Source organism: Mandrillus leucophaeus, unplaced genomic scaffold, assembly GCF_000951045.1.
Source record: "Mandrillus leucophaeus isolate KB7577 unplaced genomic scaffold, Mleu.le_1.0 Scaffold122, whole genome shotgun sequence".
Classification (NCBI taxonomy): Eukaryota; Metazoa; Chordata; class Mammalia; order Primates; family Cercopithecidae; genus Mandrillus; species Mandrillus leucophaeus.
In genome coordinates, this window is record NW_012100543.1 from 5,137,089 (window position 1) to 5,149,492 (window position 12,404).

At 46.3% G+C, this 12,404-nt stretch overlaps 1 long non-coding RNA gene across 1 annotated transcript in view; it reads right to left on the bottom strand.

The window, feature by feature from the left end:
* Positions 1-2,405: 2,405 nt before the first annotated feature.
* LOC105533080 overlaps positions 2,406-12,404 on the bottom strand; it is a 42,127-nt gene continuing 32,128 nt past the window's right edge. Inside the window, exons 3-4 of the long non-coding RNA XR_001005076.1 lie at positions 7,588-7,780; positions 2,406-3,392 (exon numbers count right to left, since the gene is read on the bottom strand). This is a non-coding gene — a long non-coding RNA (uncharacterized LOC105533080). The remainder of the gene's footprint in view (positions 3,393-7,587; positions 7,781-12,404) is intronic.

Sequence of the window (12,404 nt, forward strand, 5' to 3'; positions counted from 1 at the left end):
AAGTTGTGAGCAGAAATAAAGTGTTCATAGGTTTCCCATGTGCAATGAAGAGCTTATGTGAGGTCTACGAAAGTGTGGCAAATCCTTGGCTTTAAAAATTGCAAGGAAACTTACTTGTGGCTGTCGGCTTGGTGGGTGTCTGCTCCAGACGAAGAAACAATCTTTGTAAGGATCCTCTTGGTTCCTGTGTGTGGCTTGGTTTGCTTCAAGTATTTTTTATTTTTTTACATTTATTTTATTTTATTTTTACTAATTTCTGCTTTTATTATAGATTCTTAGGGTATATGTGCAGGTTTCTTACCTGGGAATATTGTGTGATGCTGGGGTTTGGCATACAATTGATCCTGTCACCCAGGTACTAAGCATAGTCTCCAACACTTTTCCAGCCCTTGCCCCCTCCACCCCTTTCCTCACCGCCGAAACAGTCCCCAGTGTCTACTGTTCCCATCTTTATGTTCATGAGTGTCCAATGTTTAGCTCCCACTTGTAAGTGAGAACATGTGGTATTTGGTTTTCTGTTCAAAAAGATTTCATTTTAAGATTTAAGATATTTGATTGAATTAATTTGTGTTGTTAAAAATGAAACTTAGGCCAGATGCGGTGGCTCACGCCTGTAATCCCACCACTCTGGGAGGCCGAGGCAGGCAGATCACTTGAGCTCAAGAGTTTGAGACCAGCCTGGGCAACATGGTGAAACCCTATCTCTACTAACAGTACAAAAATTAGCCAGCCACGGTGGCGGGCACCTGTAATCCCAGCTACTCAGGGGGCTGAGGCAGGAAAATTACCTGAACCTGAGAATCAGAGGTTGCAGTGAGCCGAGACAGTGCCACTACACTCCAGCCCGGGTGACAGAGTGAGAATTCTGTCTCAAAAAAAAAAGAAAGAAAGAAAGGAAAAGAAAAGACAATTTAAAAACTAAGATTTTATGGGTTGTGTTATGTTTTCAATGGACAAGTATCTCATCCCCATACTTCTAATTGAAAAATGTCAAACATCTGATTGTTCCAGGCTTCAAAATATAAGTAATACCTAGCATTTGCATGAGGTTCGTGATTTACAAAGTATTTTCTGTCAGAGAACTTGCCTGCTGCTGTGTAAATCAAGGCTCATTTTGATGTATTATCTTTCCCATACTTTGTTCAAAAACAGATTTGAGATAGCTAGTAGGTATGTTACCAGAAGACACAGGTGTGGAGCCTCTTAGAAACTGAGTTCTATTACAGATGAAACTGCTAAAAATTTGGAGCATTTCAATTTCTAAACATAGCACTTGTGTATTCATCCTGCAGTTATCTTTTATTTTTTATTTTATTTTATTTTTTGAGATGGAGTCTCACTCTGTTGCCGAGGCTGGAGTGCAATGGTGCCATCTTGGCTCACTGCAACCTCCATCTCCCAGGTTCAAGTGATTCTCCTGCCTCCTGAGTAGCTGTGATTACAGGCACCCACCACCACACCTCGCTAATTTTTGTATTTTTCGTAGAGATGGGGTTTCACCATGTTGGTCAGGCTGGTCTCGAACTCCTGACCTCATGATCCACCTGCTTTGGCCTCCCAAAGTGCTGGGATTACAGGTGTGAGCCACCACACCTGGCCCATCCTGCAGTTACCTCTAACAAGGCCTGGACATTCAGTATGTACCTACACCTCTCAGGCCATTGCTGGAGCATGTAAGACTAAAATATGAGCTCATCTGAAGACTAATGTGTTGGAACAAGCTCTGAACATGGGCAGGGCTGGGATGTCCTACCGTCCTCTTTTCATCACTTCCCCACTCTATGCATTTGGATGGATCTTTAGAGTCTCTGAGCTTGTTTCCTTGTGGAGAGACTAATGCCCGCCATGCCTAATTCTCAGCACTACTTTGTAGATGTAGTGTGATAAGCGGTGTGAAATTTACACGCACTGACACTGGTGGTGTTTTATTATTATTATAGATCCAGTGTTATAAGGCGCTGGTACCAACTGCAGCTCTATTTCTTGCTGTGTAATCATGGACAAGTTACCTCCCTGTCAGCCTCAAAGTCCACATCTGTCAAATGAAGAGGGCGATGCTATATGTTTTATTTCTTTTTTCTTTTTTTAATTTTTTTGAAACAGAGTCTTGCTCTGTCACCCAGGCTGGAGTGCAGTGGTGCCATCTTGGCTCACTGCAGCCTCCACCTTCCAGGTTCAAGCAATTCTCCTGCCTCAGCCTCCCGAGTACCTGGGATTATAGGCACGCATCACCACGCCAGGCTAATCTTTGTATTTTTAGTAAAGGTGGGATTTCACCATGTTGGCCAAGCTGGTCTCGAACTCTTGACCTCAAGTGATCCACCTGCCTCAGCCTCTGAAAGTGCTGGGATTACAGACGTGAGCCACGGCGCTGGCCTAGATGTTTTATTTCACCGCGACTCCAAGTGTAACTACCAGTATGTTGTGAAATAAGGAGCCTGCATTAGAATATTAAACAATGCCCAGCTTCCTTCATCGAGACAGTCTTGTTATCAAAACAAAACAAAAAAACCGCTGAGCTAAACAGTATGCCTAGTGACTAGTAGTAGTACACTGACTGTATTAGCCCTTCCATGACTACATTATAGGATTTCAATGACATTCTTATCCTACTTGCAAGATAAACAGGGATCCAGGGAATTGATTAAATTCAGGATTCACCCAGATGGGGCCACTGTCTCTTCTAATTACTCAACAGGTCTTTACAGGGGACCTACTATAGCCCAACCCAGTGGTCCCTTCCCAGGACCCTCCAAATCAAATGGGGAGACAAGACATAAGCAAGGAACACCACAAGAAAGCTAGGCACTAGGCAGTCCTACACAGAACAAAACTGTAGAGAAGCCCATGGAGTCAAATGTCTCTGAGACAGGACAAATGGGGAAGGCTTCCTAGAGGAGGTGGCATTTTCACGAGGGTTGATGAAGTTAATCTGCATTAAGTAAAATTTGGAAAGGTCTAGGAACACAGTGCCTTATACACAGTATTCTTGTGCTCATTTCTTAGTAATCTAGAAATGGGTTCTGGTGCCCATGGGTGAGATACTGGCCAGTTCTCTCAGGCAGAAAATCCAGACTTCTTGCAGATAGCTAGATTCCTGTGAACACTTTGATGCATTTGTATTAGAAAGAAAACATCCAAGTCACAAATAGCATCTATACAGGGAGAACTCTTACACCTTTTCCTTCCTCTGCAGAGACCAGTGACCTGTTGAAGTGGTACCTCTGGCTCAGTCAGCCTCAGTCTTCCGCTGGGACTCAGACCTGCTCTGGAAATAAAAAATGTTCCTGTTATGTCATCAACTCTGTCCTCTTTGTGCTCAATTTGCATTTGACAACTGAAAAGTTCAGCAGATGCATCATCGGGCCTCTTCGTTCATTTTTTGCACTTCGCTGTAAAAAACAAGAAATGATTATTAAAAAATATATATATATATATAACAGCTGGAAAACTCCTTTCTCCCCTCTAGTTCAGAATCTTGCAATTGGGAATGTTTGTCATATTTTAAATCAGCAGATGATAGTTGGCTGCATCTGCCCATGTGGTACTTTTTTTTTTCGTCTGGGTTCACACATAAACTTTCTTTCTTTCCTTCCCTCTAAATTTCTGTCTTTCTTTTTACCTCTCTGTCTGTCTTTTGGTAGATTGCCTTTCTTTTTTTCTTCCCATCTTTATGGTTTTTCCACACAATCCTTTAGCCATGTTATTGTTCAAATTTAACTTCCAATTCTCAAGTTACTGTGTGTGTGGTTTTTTCTTGTCTACGAAGAAATGATTCCCATGGGAAAAGATAAGTGTGAAACAAGGGCAGCCAGGGTCCTATCTTTGGGGTGTCCAGACTTATACAAAGAACTTGTTAATGAATTGTTTTCTTCTCTCAAAAAAGGAAGACATGTGTAGCCTCTGCCCCAGAGGGGGAGAATTCTTGGCTGAGGAGGATAGACGGAGAGTGTTTCCAAACTCTCCACCTTCAAATCCGAAGTCTTTGAAAGCTATCCTAAGATAAAGCAACATTCTCTTGTGAATTTTGTAATAAGAATTCTTGACTTGTTGGGCACGAGGCACATCTGAGCATGAATTGCCTTGGGTTTCCACAGGCCATCCTAGAATCCCTGGGAAGGGCTCCCTTTATTCCTGGACCGCCTTTGATGACACACAACCTTTGACCCTGATCAATGCATCCTCCTCCCAAGCAGTGCAGACAGGAGCAACTCTCTCAGCACCCAGAGGAAGCGCGGGCATTCGGCCCTGACCTCTCACCCTGCCCCTAACCTCACTGATAATTGAGTTTTCCATTCGTACTCACCAGCAGGCTCGCTACACAAAGAAACAAGCCCCCACCCGCTTACTCTGTCTTTACCGAGATGAAACCACGAGCGGGGTCTGTTCAGCCAACACCAGCATCCGGTACCGGAACACACAAGAGGGTCGGATCCGGGTCCCAGCTCCCCCATTCCATCCTGGGCCTCCCAGCACTTCCCATGCCCCTAGGACAGAGTACCTGACTCAGACAGCATTTGTTCCTCCTAGCGTGTCACTTGAGAGAACTGTGTCTCTTTGAAAGATGTTCATGTTGCAGAGCAATTTAAAACACATACCTCCTTCCAAGTGTCCTTCCATAAAAGCCTGCTTTCCGGAAGCTCCTGGAATCCTAAAAACTGAATCAAAGACAATTTAAAATGAACTTTCTCTACCTCCCTTTGAATCTTTGTAAAATCTCTTATTGTAGAATAAAGTAAGCTATCAACAAGCCCTCTCAAAACATTTCCAGCCTAAGTTTGCGCTATGTGTGGAAAGAATGGATGGCTAGAATCACCCCCTTGACCTCCTGCTGAAGAGGACAAGGTACTGATTTGGGACGCAAGTCCCCGGCCAGTGAGCTGGTGCTCACGGAACTGCTGTCCATGAGGAGGGGAAGATGGAGCCCTGAGATGCCCACCCTGCCCTCGGCAAATGCTTGCGGGTTTCTAACTTAGGAATGGTAATGACCTAAATGGCATCACGCACTTCCCCCTGCAAGTAACACCATCTCCTTCGGCTCTCACGCCCCCACTGAGGTAGTTAGATCTTGTGCCAAAAAAACCAAAGGGCAGAGGATGGGTCCAAGGTCACCAGAAGAAGTGGAGCCAAGACTTAGAGCCAAGTTTTTGGACTCTGCAGCCACGAAACTTGGCGAGTGCCCCGCTGCTTCCCGAGGAGCACCCCTGGAAGGCAGAAGAACGAGAGGAAGCTTCGAGGGTAGGACAAAGACACAAGAACATGTGAAAGCAGAGACAGAACTGTTCTTGCCAGAGAGAGGTGGAGACTTCAGAAGACAGAACTGTTGCCATGGCAGTGGCATTCCGGGGGGTGGAGGAGCTTCCTGGAGAGGAAGGGCCTCAGCTGAGCCTTAAGGATGGAGCAGCATTGAGAGTGGTAGAGGGGAGATGGCGAGGGGCTTTAGCAGGGGGACCTGCCTGGGAAGAGGCTTCAAGCCAGAAGCCCTGATGGCGACAGTGACGAGGCTCCTGGGCTGACAGCCTGTTGGAGACAGAGGGAGGGCCACACATGTAAGGCCTTGAAAGTTGGGCCAGGAGTTGGGGCTTTCTGTGTAAGCATCTCTTAGAATACCTGCTGTAGGAGTGTAGTGTGCAGTCTTTAACAACCAGGACGTTTTCCCATTTGGAAATTGAAAAGTGGGAAAACTCAGCCAGAATGGCGCCCGTATCTGGGCCAGCCAAAGCAAGACCCGTTAGCCTAAAAGCCTCCTCTTCATTCCCCACTGCTTGCCCTCTTGCCCAGACAGTGTGAAGCTCCCTAGGCCCGTGCTCAATCTCCAGCCTTCTGGGCTGCTTTATGGCAGATTCAGAGGCAAAAGGTCTGGGAGTGACTCAAGAATCTCTGTTTTTACTGAGTTCCCACAGGTGGTTGTTAACCAGGAACCAGTTTAGAAAGAAAAAACACCACCGTGAAGATCACCTGGAGCACTAGGAACTAACAGGGCCTCTCCTCTGCAAAGCCTGAGTCAGCAGGTCCATGGGGAAAACCAGGAATCCGGGTCTTTAACAAAAGCAGGGCCAGGTTTAGGTTGAGATGAGCAAGGTGAGCCATCCAAGTGCAGGGTCAACTCCCGTCCTCATTTCAAAGTTTCTTTGCTCCATTGTTCATCATGGACATTTTTGCACTGATTTTTATAGCATTTATCTTGATAACTGAGTTTTTTTTTTTTTTTTTTTGGCTTCTCCTTAAAATTTACACCGAAAATGAGTGTCTCGCTCACCTCACCCTTGTCTTAGTCCACAACAAAAGCCCCAGGTGATCCCCGGGATGATGACTGAGTCCAGGACACTCAGCACAGCCTTTCAGCTCTTTCCTTTGCCTGCATTTCCAGGCACATTCACCTCCTCCCTGAGCACAGGCTCTGCACACCCATTCCAGCCCAGTGACCAGCTCTCCAAACAGCCTCTCCACATACTCTTCCGTCTTCTGGGAATGTCCTTGCTGCCTCTGGGGTCCCCACTCCACCTGGGCAGCCCCTCCTCCAATGCCACCAATGGCCCCCTGTATACATATAGGGCTGGGAGCTCTGCCAGTCTCCTGCTGAAACTACCAGCCTGCCCCAACAACCCCAGGAAAGAACAGTGTCTTCACTTCTACGCTCATTTTGCCCGCACCCCCAAGTCAGGTCTGTCTCACCATCCCATTATTGTTCAGTGTGCCTGTGAGCCTCTTGAGGAAAGAGGAAATGTCTTATTCCAGACCCTCTTACTCCTAGAACATACCCTGGCACTGAAGAGAGGATGGATGGATGGATGGCGAGGTGGGTGGGGGTGGGTAGGTGGATGGATGGATGGATGGATGAATGAATAAAAGTTGAGGCACAATGGGATGATCACAAGTCTTGGCCTCACAACCCAAACCTGGGCTTGAATCCACCTTCACTACCCACCTCTGAATGCTCCAAACAAGTGACTTAACAACACCGGCCTCCATCTCCTCATCTGTAAAATGGAACTAAGGTGGCTGCTTTGCAAGGTTGTTGTGAAAATTAGAAGCAGTTTACTGAGTGTCTGGGACCCAGTAATAGGTGATGCATAAATTGGAAAAATAACAGGGATCAGATGGCAGACTGGCTTTCCCCTCGGAACCATTGTATGGTGCTGTGTGCTCTGAGAGCCATGCAGTAAAGCACTATGTGGCTTGCTGCTGTGATCCTTCTAGGATGGCTAAGCTTAGTCTGATGAGTGGTTCATAATGACCAAGGCTTAAGTGAGGCCTGGTCCCCAAATCCATTGGAGGGATTTCACATTCTAAAGTCAGACAGAGGAAAGAAATGATGTGGGTCTTCATGGAGTTTAAAGCCCACTGATTCAACTCAGATTTGAGGAACATCAGCTGGCACTTCCCACGTCTGTGTAGGGTGGCAGGCTGGGAGTCACTCCTAGATGCTGTCGCAGACGGAGTCTCCTGAAGCCCCTTTCAAGTATTAAATATCATGAGAAAGATTTTACCTTGGAGTAGACTCATCCTGACCTTTCGTGCATTAATCAGGATTCTCCAGAGAAACACAACCTATACATATCCAGAAAGAAACAGAAAAAGATTTACTTTAAGGAATTGCTCATGACTCTGGATACTGGCAAATCTGAATTTTGCGAGAGAGGCGGACAGGCTGCAGACCCTGGGAAGTGTTGATGTTGCAGTCTTGAGTCCAAAGACAGCTAGAATTGAATCCGCCTTTGGATTCATCTTCATGACGATTTCTTCATCTTCGAGGGACCTCAGTCTTTTCTCTTAAGACCTGGAGGATAATATGTTTATTCAAAATCTACTGACTTCAATGTTATTCTCATCTAAAAAAACAACCTTTACAGTGACATCTAGACTGGCATTTGATCAAACAAATGGGCACCGTAGCCTGGACACATTGACGAACAAAATTAGCTATCTTGCTCCCCAAGTTTGCAATATGAAAAAGAATCAGTCAGTTACTACATAAGAAGCAATAATGGGAAAGTACTTTATTGTACTTTCCCATTATTGGGAAATTGCCAGGGAATGTTCCCATTGCCAGGGAAAAGACACCCCACAGAACAGTGCCGCCAGGGTGGGGGCTGTCATCAGTCTGCTGTTTGGGGGCAACCAAGACAAACCAAGTGTTCTACTAGACTGTTTGACAGACAAAAAGGAAGCTGGCAGAGTCCTTTCCAAGGAAACTCATTCATTCACCCAATACTGTTGGCTCTACTAAGCACCAGGCTTACCAGATCCCATCCAGTGGACAAATGTTGCAACAAGGGGGCATGCCAAGGGGGAAAGCCAGGGGTGTGCAGCCTCCACACAGGAAACTCAGGAGGATGCTTGTAATGTGCAGGAGTTGGGGGGAACTAGCAGCAAACTCAGTGGCCATCACCAGAGGAATGAGTAAGGAAAACTTAGTGATGCACGATGTGAAATTTTTTGCAGCATTTGGAAACAATTAACTAAATGTACACACAGCTTAGATTTTAAAAACACAATGCTGAATGGGGAAAAAGTAAGAAACAGAACAGTTGATACCACAATATCGTTTATATAAATTGAGAATACATCACACAAGGCAACGTGCTTTAGAGAGATGCATGTAATTTCAAGGATACAAAGCAGATGCGTTGGAGCAGTTGCCTATGAGAAGAGGGGGATGGGATGGGAATTTAAGTAGATAAATGAGAAGAGGAGCCTGGCATGAATCAATGAGGTAATGTTTCATGAACTACAGAGTAACTCAACCCTCTGCACTGTGGTCCAGAAAGTGGAAGAAAAATCACTGCTGAGAGCTGCCACCACGTTATCAAGATTTGTTCAAGGTCTATCTTGTCTTCTAGATCAGAAGTTATAGCCCAGGAGCCAAATCCAACCCACCACCAGGTTCTGTAAATAAAGTTTTATTGGCACACAGCCACACTCATTCATTTATATATTGCCTGTGGCTGTTTTTACAGGACAATGGGAGAGTTGAGGAGTTGCATCAGAGACTATGTGGCCTGCAAAGCTTAAGAGAATTATGAACTGGTCCTTTACGAAAAAGGTTTGCCAACCCCTACTCCAGACTAAAAGCTCCATGATGGCAAGGACCGTAGGTAAAGAGAAAAGAGAAAGCTCCATGAATAGTCATGTATCAGCACCGGCCAAATACAAAACAAGCACACAGGCTTCCCACAGCTCCAGGGTATCACTCAGACTGCAAGTGGTGGCCACTCAGTTCTTCAACTGCACCAAGGGCCCTCTGACCCTAGGCCTTTGTGTATGCTGACCTTCTCTGTGGAACGTTCTCTCTACTTCATCCTCTGACCAACTCTACCATATGTCTTCTAGGAGTGTTCTCTGGTGCCCTGCCCCTAGCCTGGGAAGCCATTTAAAGCCTTTCATAACACTCAGCACTTCCTGATAAAACACAGCACCCTGGTATTGTGTGCTCAACAAGATGAACACATAGGTCTGCCCTCCTTTCTAGACCAAAACCTACACAAAGGCATGGACCAAGTCCTGCTTGATTCTGAGTTCCCAGCTTCTCTAGCACAGCACATATTAGGTGCTCAATAAAATTTTTTAAGAAATAAATCAATGAATTCAAGAATGAGTGAATGAAAAGGTGTGATGGAGGGATGGTAAGCAGGACAGTGTGGCAGGAGCAGAGGACATGCAGGGAAAGGGGAAAGAGTAAGACAGGAAAGATTGGGGGAAATGATAAAAGGCCTGAAATGCCAAGAAGTAGATGCTTTCTTCCAAAGGGCATGTGCTGAGGCCTGACTTTCCAACACAAAGACTGTCTACTGCATGAATAATTGACTTGGAGCTGGAAGGAGTCAGAATCCAGGTCATCCCCCTACCCCCGCCATGGAGATGGTGCAGCCCCGTTTCCATCCTGGTTCCTCAGCTGACCTGCTTCCAGCCTCTACTCATCCTCTGGTGGATGCAGGCATGACCTATTCCACACACAGTGAGGGCTCAGAATACTGGTGCCTGCCCTGGCTTTGCCAAGACAGAGCATGTTCAGCTTCTCCCTGGTCCTGGAAGACAGGAGTGCCAGATGGAGTCTTTAGGCTCTATTCTCTACAGTCCTTTCAGCCCATGACCTTCTGGCTTGTAAGCATATAATAAACCAAGCACCGTTCCCCTTTGCTGTGGGCTATAAGAGTAGAAGGCATCCCAGAGTCCTGAAGACCCCCAGAGAGCACTGACTCCACATTGCAGCTCCCCTCACTGCCTCCAGTCCCCTTGGTCCCTGTACCCACCTGGGAAGGCTTTCTATGGGACTTTCTCACATACTCACCTATTCTGTGTGTACTAGAAGCTCATTCCCAAGGCAAGGCAGAAGGTGGTGCGTGGCCCAGATGTGCTAAGCTTCCAACGCAGGGGAGCCCTGTGTCATCTTAAATCTGAGATGGTAGGTCCGGGCCTTGAAGTACCAGGGCAGCGTGCCCCTTACTATCTAAGACCTGGAATTGCTGGGAGGCGACATAATAGGATAGCATGTTGACTTTCCAGGGCTGCCATCACAAAGACCCACAGACAGAATGACTGAAATAGCAAAAATTTACTTCCTTGCAGTTCTACCAGCAAGAAGTCCAAGATCCAGGTATCTGCAGAATCAGTTTCTTTCGAGGCCTCTCTTCTTGGCCCATAGATGGCCGTCTTCTCCCGCCTTCACCTGCTCTTTCCTCTGTGCGTGTCTGCGTCCTAATCTCTTCTTCTTATAAGGATATCAGTCTATTGGATTAGGGTCCACTCTAATAACCTCACTTTAACTTAATTACCTCTTTTAAAACCCTATCTCCAAATACAGTTACATTCTGAGGCACCGGGGGGGCTGGGACTGCAACACATGAGCTGGGGAGAGGAGACACAAATCAGCCCTGGGAAGGGCTTGGCATGGAGGCCAGATGGAAAGGAGTTCAAATCCTAGCCCCTCACCCCATTGAGCCTCAGTTTCCTCATCAACAAAATGAGGGGATTATTTCTCCCTCGAGGGCACCTCTGAGGATGGAGTGAGATAAGACACCTGCCTGCACCAGCACAGTCCTGGGTGCCTGGTAAATGGCATTTATTATTTACAGTGTTCCTGGGCCGGGCGTAGTGGCTCAAACCTGTAATCCCAGCACTTAGGGAGGCCGAGGAGGGCGGATCATGAGGTCAGGAGATCGAGACCATCCTGGCTAACACAGTGAAACCCCGTCTCTACTAAAAATACAAAAAATTAGCCAGGCGTGGTGGCGGGAGCCTGTAGTTCCAACTATTTGGGAGGCTGAGGCAGGAGAATCGCTTGAACCTGGGAGACGGAGATTGCAGTGGGCGGAGATCGCACCACTGCACTCCAGCCTGGGTGACAGAGTGAGACTCTGTCTCAAAAAAAAAAAAAAAAAAAAAGCCGTGTTCCTGGACTCTGGCCTTCACATATGCCAGGTCCTAGTCATTCTCCATTAACTCCATCTGTATGAACCACAGCTACGTGTCAAAGGGTCATATCATGTGTCATATTTATTCTTTCCCAACTCACCAAAACATCTCACTTTAACCTCTCAGCTTACATTGCTTTGGACATTTTTCTTGCTAAAATCATCTACATTTATTGTTCATGAATATAGTCCGATGACCCCATCCATGGAGGGACTGTCTGGTGGGATGGTTAAGAGTTTATCAAATTCTCTAGTCCACAGCAAGTGTAAAAGGAATAGGGGGAAAAAAAATGAACAAGCAAGAAGAAAGAGTTTATCAAAGTCTTGGTTTGATCCTGGCTCTGCTACTTACATGCTGCGCGAACCTAGGCAAATCACTGAAACGCTCAGTGTCCTCCTCTGTAACATGAGAATCATGAAAGTAGCTCTCTCATGGGGCTGCAGTGACATTTAACTGAGCTTAGATATGAGAAGCTCTTCCAACAGAGCAAAGCATAAAGTAAGCACTCTATGTCTGTTAGCCATGATTACGATGTTTCACCATTCTGGAATGTCCTCCTGCTCTATCTGTATTGACAGAGCCTGCAGGCCCCCTCCCGTGAGCAGCATCCCTACTACAGGGGTGCCTGATGAACTCTGGCCCCCGCAGTTCTCATTTGGCCTAAATGCCCAACTGCGTCACACTCTTGGCACCAAGCACGCCCGGCTTCATTTCAGGAGTGAGAATCACACCGTGTGTCTCTGAAGGGTGAGAGCATGCATCCACCCCGTGGTGTTCCACAGCCCGAACACAATGCTGAGTACAGAGCAGGTTCTTGAGCTGCAAACAATGGTTGACTGATTGATTGACTGATTGATTGATAAAACTACATGACGCCAACTCAGCAACAACCCCCCTACCTGGAGGACTGCACCATATTCTGAAATCTGCGAAGATGTTGAGGGAAAAGCGCCATTATTCTCAAACGCACATTTTTTTTTTTTTTTTTT